Source organism: Toxorhynchites rutilus, chromosome 2 (assembly GCF_029784135.1).
Source record: "Toxorhynchites rutilus septentrionalis strain SRP chromosome 2, ASM2978413v1, whole genome shotgun sequence".
Classification (NCBI taxonomy): domain Eukaryota; kingdom Metazoa; phylum Arthropoda; class Insecta; order Diptera; family Culicidae; genus Toxorhynchites; species Toxorhynchites rutilus.
Window position 1 is genome coordinate 31,080,831 of NC_073745.1, and position 6,000 is coordinate 31,086,830.

Sequence of the window (6,000 nt, forward strand, 5' to 3'; positions counted from 1 at the left end):
TCACCGCTCGAGGGGAAACGTAAAACACAAAACGAGCAGAATAAGTGACCTTCGTTGTGTCGAGCACAGAAAGATTCTAAGAAAATTCCTCAGAGGAGATTCAATACTTATACGCTAGCGACAGCTTACTTACTTCGCAAATATTCTCTTTTCGCTATCCACCTTCGTTGTTTCTATTCTTCTTCTTCTTCTTTTCCTTGATTTACGGAAATTTTAAATCCAAAGATTCATTCGTCTCCGACTGTTTCTATTCCAGGGGCAGCATAAGTTGCTCGTTATTGACAGCTCTGTTCGGGAAAGCACGCAAATGGTCTGAACAAATGTATGAGGAAATGTGAATGCTTCCAATTTTCATCAATTTGTATTGTAATGTATAGCATATCAAATAAATCTTAGAATGTTTCCGATTCGATTGGTACGCAAATCGTGAAAATCCGTTCGCAGCAAAAATAGTTATTAACGTAAACTTTTTTTCATAAAAACGTGACCTGTTTTCTCAATGTAAGACGTAGTCCTACGTCAAAAGGAACCTGGTGAAACTTCGAAGCGTTCTTCCAACAATTAGCCCGATTACCGAGCAATAAAACTACGTCCATCACCTACACGTAGCGCAGATTATTTTTTCCGCTATTTTCATAATTTCGCGGATTTCATCCGGGAAGACCCTAATACATGGAGTGCCGACAACATCGCACGATCTGAGTGTGAAATTCTGAAAAATTTTAAAAGTTCTACCCATCGGTCCGGGGAAAAGTTTGAACACCAAAATGTTGCGCTAAATATCAAAGGTAGTTTTTATGTTTATATAAAAAACGAACGCATTGCCAGGGGCAATAAAATTTCGAGGTAAGCGTCATCTAATGATGCACGCGGTGTTGGTGCAGTGAAAAGCGCTCGCACTGAACCGAGCCTTCGCGAATGTGACACCGCACCGAACAACAGCGAAGTAGACGATTTCGGCGCGTCGGTCGAAAATGTAAACGCCCAGGCAGCAACCAAAATCAAGCTCCCCCCCGCTGGTGGTGAAGGCGGTCGCTCTTGACAAACTCATCAGCGAATTCACATCGATGGGTATTGCAGCAGAGTACAAGCTGTGTGGCATAATTCAGTCTTTTTCCAAGCAGTTAACATTGTTTATTTTCCGTCTTCATAAGGGCTTCGTTGGTGCCTTTGAGAATGCATCAATGCATTAAACTGACGTTATGGCGAAGCAGACGTTAAGGTTGTGCACCAAAAAATTATTTGAGAACACCAAGCATCTTGAATGTCTTACTGGAATGTTATAAGTTATTTGGTTTCGCGTGCCAGTTGCAAAACTGCCTTCAACTAGGATTGCATTTGCGCTAATATTGATCATAATGCTACTGTTTTCGAGGTTGTTATTAACAAAAAGAGTTTATTTCTCTTGTTTAGTCACCAAGAAAGTATATGTCGTTCTGGGATTTTATATGTGATTAGGTTTCGCTTGCCAGTAGCAAAACTTCCTCCACTAAAGGTGACAGCTGCGCTTCTCTCGAGCATGAGAAAGTGAAGAAACTTTTTTCGAGGCCAGTAATATTAACAGAAGCGTTTCTTTTGAGAATAGCGCAAAATGATGAGAAGTGTTTATATTTCTAGTAGTTTCAAGCCACCAATGTATGGTTCTGTATGCATGCTATGGCGAACGCTTGTTTGGCGCTTGGTTAACGTTGTACGAACGATGCCTAGAGGTGCGATTCCTTTGAGGCAATACTAAATAACATTTAGCATGATATTTGATACTTGCAAGTGTTGTAATTTTTGTTGTTTCCATGCGGTGCCAAAGATATATTGATGTAGTTATGAGATGTGGAATAATGGTGCTGATGCAACATGTATACAATCGACTGTAGCCGAGTCTATGTCAATTGCGAAAAAGGCCACCGGAATAACGTTCTAGGTAAATTTTCAATGCATTGACATGAAATAAATTGCGACATACGATCAGCTAGTATTGTTTTGCGAGGGCAAGAATGAATCATCAATCAATTATCGTCAACTGATTCTACAATGAAAAAACTATTTCAGAGATTATTCTACTAAGCAGTTGTTTCTAAAATTTCACAGCATTATAGAATAATATCCGAAGGTATAAATAAACGACTTATATAAAATAACAGCGTAGTTCTACGTCAACAATGCGGTCGTATCTTGGACACAACCTCCAATAATTTTTTTTTGTCAAAAATGGACACTGTTATTTCGAGAAAAAAATTTTAATAATTTTTTTCGAAGACCCCGATTTCCTTTGCTCCCCCCTTAGGTGATTTTTCGATTTTAAAAAAACTCAAACTTTGACCGCTTTGCACCCAAGGGATAGCTAAGATGGCCGCCTTTTTGAAGCCAGCATAGAAAATCATGAGCATAGAAATTATAAACTAATACTAAAAACGAAGCGCTCCGCGCGATTCTCCAGCAGTGATTTTAATTACAAATCGCCAAGAAAGCTTCCGGATGGGTATCCAACCATCGCTTGCCAAAGAAAACTATCCAACGTAATCAAATATTAACATACATGACTCCAAACATTAAACAATACGTGAGCCCCCTAAGCGCGAGCCCTGTTTTATGCTGCCTACGCTCAATTTGCATTGGTTGGTACAGGGTTGCCAGGGCCCCGTTTGCACCACTCTTCCTTAAGTCCGATTGAGCTGATATTTGGCACAAGGTGTTTTTTCGAGGTGGTGAATATTTTTCCTGGGGTAACTTTTCGAAATTCGAGATGACCCTTTTCATTGGTACCTTAGCCTAAATATAAACCAATCATGGGATGAGCCCGAATACAGGCAAACCTGTTTTTGTGCGGTTGCTTTTTGTGCGATTTCTCATTTCTGTGACTGTTTAGGTATGATTTTATGATTTATGAGATTAATTTGTGTGATTCAAGTTGTCATGTCATAATAAAATTGCACAAAAAGAGTCGCACAAACGAGAAATCACGCAAAAAGGGACCGCACAAAAACAGGTTTGCCTGTAGTTCGCATTGAAATACCAGTTCATCGAAGTATGATCGCCAGTGCTTGCCAAATGATCAATTCACTGAAAAAATCGCTTTCGTTCGATCAAATATGATCATACACAAATCATTTCTCCCAGCGGCATCCTCTTGCTTGTTACGTGCTGCAAATCAAGACACAAAAGAGAACGAGACAACTCTGCATTGGTTCGCACTTCATGATACACCGACACGCAAGCAGAATCATCATATGCGCTTTCGGTGCAGAAAGTTTATTTTCTTCTTTGCCTCTAACATATACATATCGAACCGCTCCATGCATCATGAAACAGCACGATCGTACGGACTACGCAAAGCGAATGATTCATATTCAGCTAATGTAACAGATCCTGATTTTTAAGTCTCAGAGAGTGCAAACTATATGATTATTTAGCTCGATAGAGGCTAAGGGAAGGGTAGACAGATCATATTTTCCATTTTTAACGCCGCTACCCCTTAAAATAAGTATATTCATATAGACCGCATAGTTTTACTAGTGACACCGCTCTTTTTTTCCATTCGTTGCTCTCCGCAAATGACGACCGAATGATGACGTAATTTTTCTTGTATCATTTAATGCTTTGCACTTGTCTGTGCAGTGGGTTTCGCTATAGTAGAGCGGGACGATATATGCGATTCAAACTTGTATGCAGGCTTCGAAAATGGTTTGCGATGTTTGATACAGCTCGAATATGCAAACAACAGTCTTCGTTCCTCTCTTGGTTTAATCATGTAATGTTACACAAGTGATTACTGTCATTCATACAAGTATCTGAATGATCCTCTCATATTTGGTTATATGTTCGTGAGAGGTTACTTGCATGACACAATTTTTTTGACGTAGGACTACGTCTAACCGGAAAATATAGGGGGTGAAATGGAAATCTAGGCACTGAACAAGTAGGAAAAAATGCAAGATTTGAAACGCTTATAACTTGAGCATTTCTCAATAGATCGCAAAGGTTTTTGCATCAATTGATAGGAAATATATCTACGTATCTATCATAACGAATAACATTTCATTTTTCTTGAGATAAATAATTCAATAACTGTGAAATATCAAGCATTGTCAAAATGCACTATGTGCCCATTTTTGATTGGTCCATTTTGTGCTACTCAAATCGTACCGACCAAAACGGGCAACCAGAGCAGCAGCGAAATAGAATGAAGCACGATTGGAAAGGAAAAAGGAAAAAAAGAAAGAAACATTGGTCGCAGTCTCACACATGCGTAATTCTCGAGCCAGCCAGTCAGCTTAAAAATCCCCGCTCCGCTGCCGTAACGATCATTCTCATTCGAACCGTACACCACATCGGTTCGCATCACAACACATCAACAAACCAACCCAAGCAGCCATGTCTGGTCATGGTAAAGGAGGAAAAGTGAAGGGAAAGGCAAAATCCCGCTCGAACCGTGTTGATCTGGAGTTCCCCGCAAGGGTAGCTAGGCCGAGCGCGTTAGTATCAGTGCATCAGTCCACCTAGCCGGCGTTATATAGTTTCGGCCGCCGAAGTGGAAGAGCTGCTCGCGACGATAAGAAAACTCGCATTCAGAACAGACCACATTCGGTTCGGTGGACATCAAGACAACAACAGGCAGTTGCAGCGAGTGGCAAACGCAATCGCAAAACGACAGCAGGTAGCGGAAGAAAAAAGTTTGTTCTTTATACAATCTGCTTTGGTGGCAAAACCAGAACAAGGCGGCATCGAGGGCGTTCGAAATGGTTTTTCTTAAAACAACGAGTACTAAGTTTTCTAAATTGGAACCATTCCATAAAACAAGGCGCTTTTCAGGGCCATTAAACCTTCCAAAAAAGAGTTTAGGAAATACAGTTCAATGCTTTCTAAAACATTATCCAAAATAATAATAAAACACAAATTGATTTTTTCATAATTTGTTTGCCAGGATCTGATGAGTATGTAAATTTGGCAGTTGTTCTGAGCTTATTGATTTTCACCAATTCTTAAATTGTTTCTAGATTGAAAGTACAGTAATTTACACTTATCTCGACATTTAGCTAATTGGACGGACCTGTAATGCGACATATTTAGTTGGACATTTTTGTAAACATAGAGTTCGGGGTCCATATTATGACCCCACGTTGAAAGTCGACACTGTATCACTGTCATCGCAAATGATCAATTACAGGTTAAAATTACCTCCAATCCGATACTGAGTGGTGGTAATGCGACGTGCCATTGAATGTAATTTACTGTACAATATGTCACAAGCTGGATGGGAAGAAATTTTCCAACTGTGAAAGCTGTGGCGAGTGGCAAATGCAATCGCTAAACAGAAAGGTTTAGCCGAACAAGATGGGGATATCGAGTAATAACAAAACAATAAACTCTTTAGATTGAAGATAATTTTGTGATCCTGAAAAGGACCCTTTTTAGCCTGCATGTGAATCCAACGAGCGAACAAATCGTAATGAATGTATTTTTCTTCTTCTTTCTTTGTTTTTAAGAGGCTTTAAACTTTGCAGTTCATTCGCCTCTATGTATTTTTTTGCCATCGCTCCCTTTTAACGCTCATTCGTTCGTCTCGTTGGACTCGCCCCTCTGGCTGAGTCTGCCGATTTGTCTCTATCCTGTGAGTGTGTACCGCTAGAGTATAAAACACGCGGACCCCAAAAAAATATCTTATTTTCTTTCAAACCGTATACCCGTGTGGTTGTACGGCATCGGCATCGTGGACGTAACAAAGGAGGACAAGTTAAGTAAAGGCAAAGTCTCACTCGAACCGTGCAGGTCTCCAGTTCCCTGTTGGTCGCATTCACTGATTGCTCCGCAAGGGTAACTAGGCCGAACGGATTGGTGCCGGAGCACCAGTATACCTAACAGCGATTATAGAGTTTCGGCTGTCGGAGTGCTCGAGTTGGCTTGCAAAGCTGCTCACGACAATCAGAAAACCCGCATCAAGAACAGAGCAGCTTCGGTTCGGCGCTCATCAAGGCAACAATTAGTTTCAGTGAGTGGCAAAGTGTT